Raw genomic sequence first — 17,173 nt, 5'->3', positions numbered from 1 at the left:
TATAGAATCTAACTATAAAGAAAATAATTCTGAATATTTCAATTGTACCATCTATATAAACATCAAGAGTTACATAGAAATTATTAATATTTCTTTTGAAATTATTTATTACGATAAAAAATAATTAAAAACACACAAAAATTATTTTTAAACTATTACAGATTTTGATTTTTAATATGTTAGGAATAATCAGTGAAAGATATGATTTTTAACCTATTTTTTTGATCCTTTTTGGGAATGTTTATAATAAAAAAAAATTATTTATAACCATAACTTTTAGCTCAATTTGCAAGTTTGAAAGTGACATTATTAAATAGAAAATTTTATGAGAATAAAAAAATAGTATTCTTAAGATTACTATGGAGTCAGGAAATTGTATAATTATTATTATTGTAAATTTATCAGAAAAGCTTTTTGCATTTTTATTGTGATAGATCACTCAAATAGAAATCATAATAATTGTAATAATGTAATTTTTGGTGTTTAAAAAGATTCTACAATTTTTTCATACTTTACTATTTGTAATACAATAATTGTAATGTAATACAATAATTATTATATATTTATATTTTGTGTATAAATATCATAGACNTATTATATATTTATAATTTGTGTATAAATATCATATTAATAGAATATATATTTGTGAGTTATGACAGATTAAGAAAACATCCTAGAAATGTACAACACAACTTAAAACAAAAATACTCTTTTGTAAGTACAAAGAATGTTTTTCATCAGCTTAAGTGAATCATCAAGTTAATTTACGAGTGAAGTTTTACGTATAATGAAAAATATATTTCATCAAGCGAAATATTAAAGGCAAAATTAAAAACTACGGACGTTTAAAATAAAAACCACCCTGTGCTTATTATTTATTTTCTGAAAAAAAAATAATTCGATTGTTTCTTATCTTACTTGTAATCGATATCAGTGCAATATACTTTCATTGAGGTTACTGTGTACAGTTCCCAACGAGACGCTTGTTTATTTTGTCTAAAAACAAATTTCGAGTAAAAATCGATTAATATTTACAACCAAAATTCCTTCGGCACATCGCAATGGATCACGACTTGCCATCGCTATCGTCAGAGAAACTGTTTTTTTTGGACATGGTGGTAAAAACCATAACGTACGCAAACCGGGACGACGATGACTCGCCGGTTTCTGTCGGCATACAGTTCTTAGACTATCCGGAACAGATGTTGTGCGAGAAAATTCCGGGACCCAACTGTGTTCGAGAACCGTTGCCCGTACACGAAGGACGAACGTTCACGTTCGCTGCGACCACCGCGAAAACCGACTCGGTCGACCGCCGCGATTTCCTGACAATCGTATTGCGACGATTGTCGGGTGCGGACGCTTTGCCGAGCACCGAGATCGTCGGGACGGCCATAGTGGACGTGCCGGAATTCGAATCCGTACTGAGAGGCACTTCTGGAGGGATTGCCGAGGTCGAGCTAGACGTGGACGTGACAGCGGAAGACATGCGCTCGGTGGCTGTCGTGTCCGTAATGGTTCGGTTGAGGAACGCGGGTCCCGTGTGGTCCGTGCCGTTGCGGATACGCCAAGATGCCAATGTCGTCGTGAAATCAAAACATTGCGGGGACAAGAAAAAAAGGAGAAGAAAATGTTGCAAACGGACGTGTAGGTGGTACACGGAACCCGACGAAACCGAAACGCCTAGACCGGAAGAACAGTTCTCGTCGATCGGATGCGAATTCAACGGACACAAAGTCGACTTGAAGGTGAGGAAGAAGAACGTAGAGTCGTGTATACCGGAGAGACGAGAAGCGAAAAACATTGAGAAATTCAATAGAAAACTGATGCTGCTCATCCGCGACATGCACGAACTACTCGCTGACATTGTCGAAAAAAACCAAATGGACGCAACGAAATGTTAAAAAACGAAATTGTACTAATTAAAAATATACATTCATGCTTTACAAATAATTCCGGATAACTTTACAGTGTCAAACTGTAATGGCACTTGGGAAAAAATGTCCCAGATTGATTTTATTTTATATATTTTTTTAATGGTATGAATTCAATATAGATAATATCTTATTTATAAATGAAACTCACTTCAAAACTACGTACGTTCCTACTACCGATTATGTTTTTAATTAGGTTATGCACGAATGGATTATATTTTGGGGAATATAAGCAAACAAAATAAAAGTACAACTATAATTTAGTAAAATTCCAAAATTGAAAACGGATTTTTTTGGAAACGGCTGTTGAAAGTAGATAATATTCTAGTTGATGAAATTATTTAATTAAAATATGTTCATAATTAATTTAGATGTAATTGTAGCATTTAAATAATATTGTCTTATTGTAAATTATATTTTGAATAATCGCCATTCTTTGATAATAAATAATGTTGGCAAGCTCGAATGCTTATAGGAAAAGTTTGCTAAATAAATAAATACCTTGACGCAGGTTCTAATAAAAATAAAGTTTTTATTCACAATAGGCTAGATTTTTAAATACAAATGGGTTTTTATAAACTACACTGAACTCAATTGATGTTTAATTAATTGGTAAATTCTGAAAATAATTGGTAAGTGTCACTGTCATTTTATAGAAAACTTGTTATTATAGAATTAATTAAGGATGATTACTTCAAATTATGTCGTAAAACAAGCATTTTTAATGAATGCACTAGTTCACTAGCACATGAAAAAATACTTTTAAGATAAATCAATCAATAATAATAATAATTTATTATATTTTTTTAATAATTATATACAGGGTGATTTTTTTATCATAACCCACTCAATTACTTGCAGAATAATAATAATTTAAACATTTTTTTTTTTTATTATCTTTAGTTACACATTATTCTTGAATTATTAACTATGTAATACTTTTTAAGTTCATCCCTTATGCCTTGGAAGGGGGTCAACTTTGTTTTTTTAAATGGTAACACATATTTTTAATTTAATAAAATGTTTGAGTTTTTAATTTAATAGTAAATGGCATTTGAATTTTTAATATAACTTAATTCGTTTATTAGATATAATCATTTAAAGTTTCAAATTTTTGAATTAATATACAGGTATAATACACAAGGGATTACAAATATAGGTAGCTAATTGGTTTTTTATAACATCGATATTAGCAGGTACACAGCATTGTTATTATCAATTGTAGTAAGGCACATTGTTATGAGTTTATAAATACACTAACTGACAATACAGAAAGTATATCTATTGATAATCATAATTGATAATAAACAATCCGTGACTGAGACAGCAATGTCATAAAAATCCAATTAGCTACCTGTATTTACAATCCCATGTGTATTATACATGTATATTAACTCAAAATTTTGAAACTTTAAATGTTTATATCTAATAAGCTAATAAAGTTATATTAAAAATTCAAATGCCATTTACTATTAAATTAAAAACTCAAACATTTTATTAAATTAAAAATATGTGTTACCATTTAAAAGAACAAAGTTGACCCCCTTCCAAGGCATAAGGGATGAACTTAAAAAGTATTACATAGTTAATAATTCAAGAATAATGTGTAACTAAAGATAATAAAAAAAAAAATGTTTAAATTATTATTATTCTGCAAGTAATTGAGTGGGTTATGATAAAAAAATCACTCTGTATGTATATTTCATCAACTTTACAATACAGTAAAATATAATAAAAATTTTGTTATATGTAAAACTAAGTTTCCATAGATATATAAACACTATTAAACACATCATTTAAAAAGCAGCTATAATTAATTTTTAATAGTTAAAATGAATTCAGCGACTAAAAAAAAAGTAAGTTCTACCACTGATACAAATACGGGTTTAATTATTATTTTATAAATATTGCCTAACTGCAAAAATAGTATCATAATTAAACTTTGCTCGTTTTTGCACCAACATGAATAAAAAACACTAATTTTGGACCAAGAAAAATTTCATTAATTTAGCTTTAATAGTTTTCGCTAGAGAGTCTTGCAATAGAGTAATTAGTATCTTACTAGTATAAAATTGTTTTAAATTTACTGTAAAACTATTTTCTTTTAGTTAAAGACAATTGAGGGTGTACAAAAAAACATCTAATGGGTAGGTAGATGTTAAGATTGAACTTATTATCATATACTTATAATCACGTAGTATTTTATTTGCCCCTTCCAATAATTTGTATATTTTGTTAAAGTTAAAAATAAATAAATTGGAATTGTTTTATAATTTTTCACTTTTCTGAGTCACCATGTTATTTCAAGATCGCACAGCTTTTTTCTTTAAAGTGCAAATATATATATATATATATATATTAAAGAATAAAAAGACGAGCAATATGAAGAATTCAGATTTTACTTTTGTAAACGGAAGATTTTATCTTTTCTGTTTATATCATTTAAAACTATTTTTAATTCGTTCTGTTTAGCTAAAACAAGTGAGACATAATGACAATGATTTCGGAAGTAATGGCTTACAAGGAAAGAATTCAATTAATAATGTTTATTTTACTACAAGTAAGAATCATTTTTTCGTCCTGATTAAATAGTTACAGAATGACTTGTGCAATTTTATAGACGCAACCAGAAAATTTGATTCCGATGGCTTAGTATTACCGAGGAAACTTTCATTTCCTTGTGAATCACAATTTAAAGAAATCCATGGAGAGTTATTGTCGAAAAAGCCGTAGGTTTTAGTTAATAGAATAATAAGATCTCGAGAGAATTTAAATACTTCTTAGTATTGCCTAGGTTAACATTTTTCAAGTGTTGGTTTTTGAATATTTTTTAAGTTATAAAATTAAAGATACAAATATCGACTAATTTTTAAAAATTGCATAACACGAGTATCTCATCACAACAAATAAATATTAATAGTTTGGATCAGACAATTTTTCTTTTTAATAAATTATAAGTGATGTAACAAGAGAAAAAAAGTCACCGTTCAAATACCTTTTCTTTCATTTAGTTTCGATACGCAACTTAAACGGTATTGGTTTTAATATGTCTTGTTTATTTTTGTGTGTCACTCGTGCAAATTGATCTATTTTTACTGGACTGATTTTGCTCAACGAAACGTATTTAGTTGAATCTATTAGCGTCATAATTTTAAAAAATTCTCCTCGATCTCTGTAATGAAGGAAAATATCCCAAAAAATTTAATATGTCATAAAGCAGTCCATGTTGATATTTTTAGTTTGTCACTTTACAATGAAATAATTTTTTTTTAATAAAAATGGATCATTGTGAAATATTTATTGAAAATACTTTAGACATTTACCAAAACGACGACCTTATAGTTTTTTTGAAAATAAAATCAATAACCAATATTTTGTAGACACTAAATTATTATATTATTTTTTTTTCTTTTAAATTTTTATAATATTTTAGAAGATATTCTTGAAGGTTATAATCATTGTCAGATATGAATCAATACTAACCATCTAACCAGCAGTAATTTAAGATGTATAGATTTGCTTATCTTTTTGACAACCGCTTAGTTCCTGTTCATTAATTTGGAAAAATAATCAATATATTTGGTTTTAGGAAGCTATTTTGTGATAAAAATATGTACCCTGCTATCAATAAGCCACACAAAAAATCAGGAATCGAAAGACCTTATACGACTCGTAATATAGCTACACAATTGGAAGAACATATTGGAAAACTTCGGGTGAGTTATATTTTAAATATTTTACATTTTTTTGATGCTACGAGGCAATGCATAGGCAAAGGGTGGAAACATTTTTCGAGGGATCTGGCGTTACTTAATAAGGTTTCTCTATATTCCAGGTACCCGATATTCGAGTGTATCCTGGGTAACTGATCCCCTTTTTAGGTCTCGAGCTTTTACCCAATACCGGGTTTGTATAGACATCTACTAATTAAAACATCTATAGTAAACTTTTTTTAAATGAGACATAATAAACGAATTTTCAATAATTTCCTATACAGTTGCAACAAAAATTGGCTGACTATTTTAATGGAACATCCCGATTTTCTCAATGTGTATTTTTTTAAATTAAAATTTTTTTTATATATCCCGTAATTTATTTTAAAAATAAATAATTTTATGATATTAATCCATTTTTAATAGAATAAAATTTGTAAACTTAATTTTAGAATATTTACAATTCATTATTTGGAAATAGTTGGGTCATATTTTGTTCGAAAAAACACAGACTAAATTAAAAATTAGTTGCAATTAAACCTACCTAGTAAAGTAAATGTGTAGAAATTGACCTATAATAGGCTGTATAGGCGAAAAAAATTCAGTAAAAACACCAATACACGTCACTCATAACTGTTCTATCACATTTTAAGACCCCCTAAAAAGATTTGAATAATGCTATGATACAGAATTAATCATATTGATGTATTATTGTATTATAAACAAGAAAAAATCTTATCTGATTAATATTTAAAAATACATTCTCTTATCAAGCCTGTTATACTGTCATTACCTTAGTTCGTCTCAAAATAAACAAAACTTTTTTTACATTTCATGTTTTAAATATGTAAAACAGTATTTTAACAAATAACAAGCGTTTTTTAGGAGTAGCGCATATTTTGAATTTTAGTACAATTTTTGTGTTTTATTCGGAAAGAGTTAAAATTGAGTTGATTTCACTGAATTAAACATTATGTGTACCATTATTTCCCGTGTTATTCTATAGAAGAATCTAAATTTTTAATATAGTTAAAAAATCGTTAAATAAAATAATTTATTTCAATACTGATTTAATAATATCTAAAAATGTAATTCAAATTACCCAATAAAATTTTATATGTTGTGTTTATTTTTATAGAAAACTACTAACTATACAAGGTATGGACAAGAAAAAATAAACGGCGATACTAAATCTGAACTAGCATTGGTGTACGAGAGAATTTGTATGAAAGATCGACGTTTATAATTTTTTTATTTGCTTAATTTTATTTTAAATTAACTTAGAATAAAATATAATGTACATTTTTGATATTGTTGTTTTATGGAGTTTCATAATAATATAGCCTTAGTATATAGAGGCGATTCGAAATATGTCATCTATAAAAAAAAAAATAAACATCATAGTAAATCAATACCATCTCAGGTTCGCATCGAAGCTAAAAAAAAAAACACATCACAGTAAAATTAATACCTTCTCAGCTTCGCATCGAAGCTAAAAACTAAAAAAACACGCTTTTAAAGCACATCGAACTAAAAAGTTCAAAATAATTTTTAAAATAAGCTTCAAACAATAATGAACGAAAAATACTAGTATTATTGTGATAAAAGCGACGGGCGCTCAATATACAAAAAAATATGGCACAAAGTACCAACGCTTTTATCACAATAATACTAGTATTTTTCGTTCATTATTGTTTGAAGCTTATTTTAAAAATTATTTTGAACTTTTTAGTTCGATGTGCTTTAAAAGCGTGTTTTTTTAGTTTTTAGCTTCGATGCGAAGCTGAGAAGGTATTAATTTTACTGTGATGTGTTTTTTTTTTTAGCTTCGATGCGAACCTGAGATGGTATTGATTTACTATGATGTTTATTTTTTTTTTTTTTTGTGTCTGTTACCACTTTTTCTCAGCTCTCACCGAACCCATTTCTATCAATGATACGTCAAAAGATCACAAATCGTATCTAGTCGAAGACATTACCCTTAAAAATTGAAAAAATTTCCCCCGTTTCCCGTAAATGGGGGAAACCTCCAAAAAAATTACAAATTCAAAAATCGCTAATTTTCGAAATTTTATCAATTTTTTTTACTAAATACTGCCGTAACTTTTTCAAAAATGAACATATCAATATAATTTTTTTTTATATAGATGCATGATATCATTACCTTTCATTTGGTATATTTTTTGTAAATTTGACCCTTTATCTGCCCACAGGGGGGGATTTAAAAAGACAACTTTTTCACAAAAAATTAACTTTTTCNAGTTTTAACTATTTTAGTAGTTTTTTTTTTTTTTTTTGTGTCTTATCACTTTTTCTCAGCTCTCACTGAACGGATTTCTTTTAACGATACGTCAAAAGATCACAAATTGTATCTAATCGAAGACATTACCCTTAAACATTGAAAAAAATTCCCCCGTTCCCCGTAAATGGGGTAAAAACCTTCAAAAAAATTACAAAGTCAAAAATCGCTAATTTTCGATATTTTTTCAATTTTTTTTACTTAAAATTGCTATAACTTTTTTAAAAATAACCGAATCGATATAATTTTTTTTTTATAGATACCTTAGATATTTACCTATCGTTTTATATATATTTTTTTATAAATTCAACCCTTTATCTGCCCACAGAAGGGGATTCAAAATGTCAACTTTTTTACAAAAAATTAACTTTTTCAACTTAACTTTTGAAAATGTTCCGGAAGGTCTGACACTTTTATATATATCTTAAATTAAAGCTAATGTAATATACTTTAATTTGAAAAAAAAAAATTTGACCTCTGGACTTGTCTTCATGGTGAAAATGACTACCGTATGCAAAAATATGCTATTTTTTTGAAAAAATTCTTGATATTATATTTTACATTTTTTAACATTGGGATGCTATAACTTTTTGAAAAATGCACGAATCAATTCTATTTTTTAATAATAAATACTTTGTATATATACCACTTTCATTGGACATACTTTTTTTTAAATCGGACCATTTCTCTTTATACAGGGGGGGTGCAAACCTTTTAAAATGCGTATAGAAAGTAGAACTTTTTCAACTTAACTTTTGAAAATGTTCCGGAAAGACTGACACTTTTATATATATATTAAATTAAAGCTTATGTAATATACTTTAATTTGAAAAAAAAATGTTGACCTCTGGACTTGTCTTCGTGGTGAAAACGGACATCAAAGTTAAAGAAAAACATACGATTTCCGTGAAAAAATTCTCTATTTTATATTTTATATTATTTAATTTATATTTTATATAACTTTTGGAAAAATGTACGGATCAATATTATTATTTTTTTATAATAAATATTTATATACCCCTTTCATCTTGCACGCTTTTTTTGTAAATCGGATGATACCCCTTTATACAAGGGGGATCAAAACTTTAAACATGTGTATTGAAACTAGGATATTTTCAATTTAATTTTTGAAAGTTTTCCAGAAATACTGACACTTTTATATATATCTTAAATTAAAGCTTATGTAATATACTTTAATTTGAAAAAAAAAAATTTGACCTCTGGACTTGTCTTCGTGGTGAAAACGGACATCAAAGTTAAAGAAAAACGTACGATTTCCGTGAAAAAAATCTCGATTTTATATGTTATATTATTTAATTTATATTTTATATAACTTTTGGAAAAATGTATGGATCAATATTATTATTTTTTTATAATAAATATTTATATACCCCTTTCATCTGGCACGCTTTTTTTGTAAATCGGATCATACCCCTTTAACAAGGGGGGTCAAAACTTTAAACATGCGTATTGTTACTAAGATATTTTCAATTTAATTTTTGAAAGTATTCCGGAAATACTGACACTTTTATATATATCTTAAATTAAAGCTTATATAATATACTTTAATTTAAAAAAAAAAATTTGACCTCTGGATTTGTCTTCACGGTAAAAATGACTACCGTATTCAAAAATTTGCTATTTTTGTGTTAAAATTCTGGGTTTTGTATTTTATTTTATTTTAAAATACCTGACAAGGGGAGTACAGATTTTCATAAATATTATATAAATAAAAAATTAATATAGCATAGAAACTTATTTAAATTTGTTTGCTTCTTTTAAGTCGAGAAAAATAACTTTGAAATTTGAACTAGCTTAAATAGCCAATTTTTTCACCCGGCGGCATCGATGTACGGTTGCCGAGTTGGTAAAACTCATGTTTTACACGCTTGGGGGACGAGGTTCCAACCCGCGTAGCATTGAATTTTTTGCATTTTTTCTTAATTCTTTTTAAGTTAGTATAAATTTTTAACTCGTTTGATTTTTATCTCATTTAGATTCAATAACTTCAATAAAGATCAAGGATCCCATCACTTTAGTCGCCCCTTGCAAGAAGAAATTTCTTATTCGTATTAAAATAATTTTACTATATTTTAAGTTATAGCTTCGATGCAAAGCTGAGAAGATATATTTTTGTGACTATCATTTATTTTCTCCGCTCTAACTCGACCTACTTTTTTCAACGATACGTCAAATTACTACGATTCGTATCTAGTTGAAGATATATTGCCCTCAAAAATTGAAAAAAAATTTCAATTTATCAATTAAACAGTTAGTTATTCCATGTTCTCCATATAGACAATTAAAATCATTCATTTCTAATGTTTTCAAAGTATTTATTGACGAATTAAGTTTGATATGATGGGTTTCAACTACAAAATTTAATCATTTTACCATGTAATTTAATAATTTTTTTACTCTAATTGTGTGCGCTACCACTAGACTATAATATTACAAATTTTTTTCTAACACGTTGCTATATAAATCATTTCTAAAAAAAAATGATTGTTTTTTCTCCTGAATCAACAATTGATTTTTTCAAATGTAATCAAATTTTATAATACGCTCAATTGAGTAAATCTTCTTAACAACTTTGTGTTTGATTGGTACATTTAGTTAAAGTAAATGATTAAAATTAATTAATTTCTCAATATTTCAATTGTAGAGAATCTTTTCTTCAAACAACAAAAGTTACTAGGAAATTATTACTATTACTCCTATTTAAATTATCTATTACCATCAAAATGCAAAAAAATATTGAGCTTTTCTGATAAATTTACAATAAATAGTAATTGTAAAACTTTCTGACTGCATATTGATCTTAACGATACAATTTTTTTAACTGTCATAAAATTTTCTATTTAATGATGTCAATGTGTCACACTTACCGATTGAGCTAAAAGTTATGGTAAAATAAAATTTTTTTTTTATTATAAACATTTACAACAATCAACTTTAAACGATTAAAAAAATGGGTGAAATATGTCATTTTCCTTATTAATAATCAAATTAATAATCAAATATTATATCAAATCAGTATTAATTTAAAACAATTTTTTTTCTTCTTGATTATTTTTTTTTATATGTAAATACTATTTTTTAATAATATTAAAACTTAAAAGTGATAGTGAAAAAGTCTAATTGCAAATTTGAAAATATCGCGAAAAGTTGATTTAGAATAGTATATTTTTGTTTCTGATCAAAGTTCCTTGTAGTCCAGTGTATAAAACTTATAACTTTGTTGACTGTTATAACTTTATCAAAAATGACCAAATCAGTATATATATTTTTTTTTTATTTAGATGCATGTCTTTATCTATCATTTGGTATATTTTTTTTATAAATCTAACCGTTTACCTGCCCACGAGAGGGATTCAAAATGATAACTTTTTTTTTTTTAGTAAAAGTAAATCATTAAAATTAATTCAGTTCTGGATATTTCAATTGTAGAATCTTTTCAAAATATCAAAAATTACTTAGAAATGATTACTATGATTTCTATTTAAGTGTGTTCTATTACGATAAAAATGCAAAAACATAATGAGTTTTTCTGATAAACATTTCTGTAAATAGTGATTATAAAATTTCCTGACTGCATATTAATCTTAACAATTACATTGTTTTAATTCTCATAAAATTTTCTGTTTAATGATTCATTCTAGTCAACGAAGGAGTAATTTTGGCGAATAACAGAAAAAATTCCCAACCAAATTTGTTTTGTTTTTTTAAGTAGGAAATTGGTGGACTATTCAAAAGCAAAATCATCAACTCTTATTTCTTTAATTATATCCTGATTAGTAGTTGTTTGATTTTAAAATATAATACGTGAATAAATACTAATTATAGTTTTTAAATTCAGTATGAAATTGATATTCAATATTGTAATTTAAACGGAAAAATTATAAAAATACTAAAGAAGTTATATTTTGCTTTACTTTTACGTGTATAAAAATTCAAAGGGCTCGATACAATAATTATCAATAAAAACTGTTTGTTACTATAAATGAACGCACTGGACTTGAAGGAACTTTCATCAGAAGCAAAAATATACCCATCTAAATCAACTTTTCGCGATGTTTTAAAATGTGCAATCAAACTGTTTCTATTACTTGTAACTTTTAATAATATTACTAATTACATATAAAATAGTAATTAAAAGAAAAAAAAATGGTTTTCAAATTATCACCGATTTGATTTTTAATATGTTAAAAATAATCAGTCCAAATTTTCATTTTTAACCTATTTTTTTGGTTCTTTAAAGTTGATGAAAAATTTTTGATAAACATTTATAGTAAAGTTTATAGTAAAAAAAATTCAATATATTACCATAACTTTTAGCTTGATTACGAGTTTAAAATTTGTAATCCAGGCCAGTCAACAAAGGAAAAATTGCGGAAAAAATTTCCAAACAAATTATGTTTTTTTAAAAGTTGAATTGAAATATGTATAATGACATACTAATAGTGCTCATTGATTGGAATTGAGCTTTTTTTTTTTACAGCCTCGCAAAAGTTCAAAAATATGAGCTTTTTTGATTTTCTCAAAAAATATACTTATTAACTTGCACTTAATTGTAATAAACTTGCGAAAAAAAGTTTCGTACAAAAGTTGTTTAAAAGACAATTATAAACAAAAAAATTATCTTTAATTTTTTCATTTAAACAAATGTTTTTCGAGTTACGTTACGTTTTTGATTTTCGAGTTACGTTTTGATTGTAAACAAGATTAATAACTAAAAATAATATTAATTATATGTAAAAAAAAAATACTAATACAAAAATTGTTCATAAAATTAGATAATACAAAAAATTAAAATCGATACGATAGTGCTAACTAAATTTATCACGAGTATACATTTAAATATACAAAAAACGTTGTACGCACGCGATATTCATAACGTAATTACACTGTACGTATATTTATAACGTTATTACGCCGTATAGAATTTTTTTTTTTTTTTTTTAATTAAAAAAATTTCGTTTACGTAACCCGACTAAAATTTGTAATTACTAATAGATATTCTTAATCGTTTAACACGATTCCAAAGTTAATTTTTCTACTTTTGGCAGGTACACAAAAGTTTTTGTGTACCTGTAGATCAGCTTATAAATTATTGCACTGTATATTTTTATGAAATAATAAAATTAAACTTTAAATTACTTACTGCTACTTTCTCGTAGGCTAAAAAATTTTTATATTTGTGAATTCTAGATGAAATATAAGAGATAAATTTGATTAAAATGTATGAAAATGCTGATCTACAGGTACACAAAAACTTTTAAAAACATATATAACTACTTGTGAACAATACATCAGACATCAGACACTGTAACAATTTTATCATCAAAAAAAAGATGACTTAATGTTTGATATCTATCTTGTAAGATCATAAATTTATGATTATGTAATTGATAAATAGCATGTATGGTTATTATTCTGCCTTAATACCGCGTAACAATGATATCTTTATTGATAGAAATCAATAAAGATAAAATCAAAACTTAGTTTTAAAAAAACGTGAAAATAAGGTATTAATTTTTTTTATTAATAAAAAAAAATTTTACACCATTTAATAAACACAACAATTAATTTAACTATCAATTTTTTAAAACTTAAAAAAAATTTTTGGTCCCTTTCAGATCGATCCAAAAAGTACCATATACTTAGACGTTTAGGTAAATTACGTAATCAATATAGATCTTAGAAATTAAAAAATTATAAAATCGTTTTCTACGTTAAAAATACAACATTTTACATATATAGATGATTATAATTGACCAAAATTTAGAATTTTAATCATATTTTAATAAATAAGGGGTATTTTTGATAAAAATACGAAAAACGCTTTGAGCGACCTGTAAAAATTTTTTTATCGATCTCAAATTTTCAAAACATGTTTTTTTTTATATACTTAATAAATCTAGGGGGTGTCTGATAAAAATTTTTAAAGTCGATTTTTTTTGCGCCACCCTAGTGTATAGAGTATACCGTGTGCGTATACACCAAATGTATATATATATATATATATAAAAAAAAAATGTAAATTATATTTATAAACAAATAATAATTATTATTGTTAATCGTGTGGATTGTTGCTGCATCCGAGTAATTATCGTTCGAGACTCGTTATCTCTACGACGATTTGTAAAAGCGTTATAATTTCCGGAACGTTTTCAAAATTAAATTTTAATTTTAGAAGAGTCGCCGTTTCGAATCGCCCTCCGTGAGCCGCCGGTGGTAGAGGGTGAGGTCTTGAAAAAAACATACGCGCATACCGCCGTATCGAGTTTACTAGGTGTTTCACCGGATACGCGTACACTACTGGACGTGCCGGACGTCGTACACTAGTAGAATTTTGATATTACTATTTTGAAAAGGTTAAAGGTTTTACCAAAGGGTAAAGGTTTAAAGGTGTTGTGGTTCGGGTGGTAATTATATTGAATAAATAAACAACACCGTGATTAAATATCAGTGAAAATATATTTTACAATTGCTATATCCGTAAGATTACATAAAAACAAAATCAGTTTCCAAAGGAAGTAGACAATAGCCAAAATGTTAATGTTATATTATTAACATTGGCGCAGTCGGTAGGATCACAACATTGGCGCAGTCGAAAAGGAATATTTTTTTTTTGCAGACTAAAAAGTTATTAAGGTAAGTGCTAAATAATTAAAGCAATTATTATTTGTAGCACCCTTAATAAAATATTTGCAAAATAGAGAACCTACAGCTTTAACTGGCTAAAAGCGTAGTAAGTCCCAGGAAAAGAAATTTCTAAGACTTAATTAGCCATAAGCTTATTAATTTTTGGGGTTAAGGTGTATATAACCTTGTAGTTAGAGATAGACTTATTATACAGGAGAATTTCCTAACGTGGTTTGTGCTAAGAATATCTTATAGACAAGTCCACTTCCCGATCGCGTGATCGGCGCATTAGCTTATCCCCATTGACCTACTTATCTGTTATTATTAGAATATCAGCACTCAATATGTCAGGTAAGAGCATACTTGAGCTGACGATAAGAGAGTTGCAAGGGGAGCTGTCACGACGGGGTCTCGCTACTGGGGGTTCTAAAGCCGACCTTATGGTTCGGCTGGAAGACTTTCTAAGCCAGGAGGAGGGGGTTAACGCGGCAAGCGTCAAATTTCACCCCGAAAAACCAAGTAATCCTCCACCCCAAGATGACTATATCCCTAACGGGAGGCCCGGGCGACCGGAAGATGACGATCGCCGTTCCGAAGACGACCGAGACAGCTGGTCACTGTCATATGACACGTATATGATGTTATGCGGGTACGTCGAGGATAATGCGAAACGGAACGAGGAGCTGGAAGCAATAGTCGCCCGACAGCGCGAACACATTGCTCAACTCGAGACAAAGTTGAACGACTTGATAAAGCAAGTCAACTTGTCTGCTCGCGAAGTACAGGGGGTACCTTGCAGTACCAACAGGGCAACTCTGCCGCCACACCACACGCTTAGGCGAGTTATAGCGGACAGACCCGAAAATTCACAACTCCGATCGGAAGGGGGTGAGCAGATGGCCTTGCCGGAAAATTCCGACCAAGCAGTTCGAGAGGACCCCCCATCCCCCCCACCGGAGCTTCGGACTGCAAATCAGTTCTTCGGTGACCTATGGGATACTTCGGCGGAACAATACGGTAGAAAACAGTTCTTCGGCGAAAAAATAAATTCGCCCCGTGAAAACGGCCGGTACCCCGGGTTACACCGACCGGGACCCCCTACGCCGGTGAAAATTCTGTTTTCTCCGGTGAATTAGACCGGATTTCGGAACAACAGCACCGAACACAGACAGTTCTCCGGTGAAAATTCGAGTTTCTTCGGTCAGAAACACCACATTTTTGTTTCAAACCAAGGATTTAACGGAGTAGAACGATCCGAAAGTCGTTCCCGTCCGGACAATAGGACCAGGGAGCAACGACACGTTACTTTTAACGAAACGTCGTTACTGTCCCACGATAGCCTAACGTTGGCGCGTGATTCTCTGCCGGAGTTTTCCGGAAAGAAACAAGAGGATCCCAACGCTTTCATTGAAGAGGCTGAATCGGTCCTAACCGAAGCGAACGTACCACACCAGAAGTGGGTACGTGTACTGTCCCCACAGTTAAAAGCAGAGGCAGGTAACAGGTGGGGTACTATACGCTGCTTGAACCCCACATGGACAGTGTTCCGACAAGAATTTTTGAGGAGGTTCAATAGCATTGCTATACGTACGCAATGATCTCCACAGTGCTCACCAAGGCGAACGTCAATCCCTAGGGGAGTTTGTAATGTGGAAGAGCCAGCTAGCCCGTCGTCTCGACACGAGGCTCACAGAGTACGAGTCGGTCGACCTAATCATTGGGCTTATGCGCAGTGACTATCGGGTCCGCGCAAGAGTGAGACGCCCGAGGTCAATGGAAGATCTGCTAGAGCTGGCTAGCGACTTGGACGTTGAGGACCTTTCTCCGGAACGGCGGCCCGGTGAAAAGAAGTATTCCACGGAAGGGAATAGCTTCAAATGGGCAAACGATNTTGGACGTTGAGGACCTTTCTCCGGAACGGCGGCCCGGTGAAAAGAAGTATTCCGCGGAAGGGAATAGCTTCAAATGGGCAAACGATAAACCGCCAACGGAGAAGGAGGTTTGGTAGACCGGAAAAAAGCCCGTCCGGAGCGACACGTTGTAAAAACTGCAACCGGACAGGGCGAATTGCCCGGAAAGAAAAACGGCGAGTACGGGAAATGGGAAGAGTTCCGGACTGTTCCGGTCGAGATNAAACTGCAACCGGACAGGGCACTGGTGGGCGAATTGCCCGGAAAGAAAAACGGCGAGTACGGGAAATGGGAAGAGTTCCGGACTGTTCCGGTCGAGAAACCGACCGGACAAGAAAAACTAGCCCGCCCAAAGAACCGTAAGCGCAAGCCCGGTACCGAAGTTTCCGACCAGGAACCCAAAAAGGCACCGGAGAAACGCAAAAATATGCAGCTCGCCGCTATCGAATCCGGAGAAACGGAGTACACACGGGAGGAACGTACGGCAAAAAGAGAAGTTTCGGAAACACAGGAGAGTAGTGCAAAACGTCCTGACCAAGGAACACAAGCGGCTCTCTCCGAGAACAGTTTGCCGAACAAATCTCTGGAAGACCTGGAACAAGACCAGTTAACACATGAGTTGTTAACGGTACCACAGTCTTTCCCGTTAAAACTTCCGAAGGAATTGAC

General features: G+C 29.9%; 1 long non-coding RNA gene across 2 annotated transcripts; it reads left to right on the top strand.

The window, feature by feature from the left end:
- Positions 1–4,324: 4,324 nt before the first annotated feature.
- LOC126898965 (uncharacterized) lies at positions 4,325–6,986 on the top strand. 2 transcript variants are annotated; one of them, XR_007702441.1, is made up of 4 exons: positions 4,325–4,494; positions 4,555–4,663; positions 5,524–5,650; positions 6,786–6,986. It is a non-coding gene; the product is annotated as an uncharacterized LOC126898965 (long non-coding RNA). The 2 variants fall into 2 exon arrangements; XR_007702440.1 differs by lacking the exon at positions 4,555–4,663.
- Positions 6,987–17,173: the final 10,187 nt, after the last annotated feature.

Source organism: Daktulosphaira vitifoliae, unplaced genomic scaffold, assembly GCF_025091365.1.
Source record: "Daktulosphaira vitifoliae isolate Bord-2020 unplaced genomic scaffold, ASM2509136v1 Scaffold_2, whole genome shotgun sequence".
Classification (NCBI taxonomy): Eukaryota; Metazoa; Arthropoda; class Insecta; order Hemiptera; family Phylloxeridae; genus Daktulosphaira; species Daktulosphaira vitifoliae.
The sequence above is the reverse complement of the archived record's forward strand: the minus strand, read 5'-3'. Positions and strand labels throughout refer to the sequence as shown.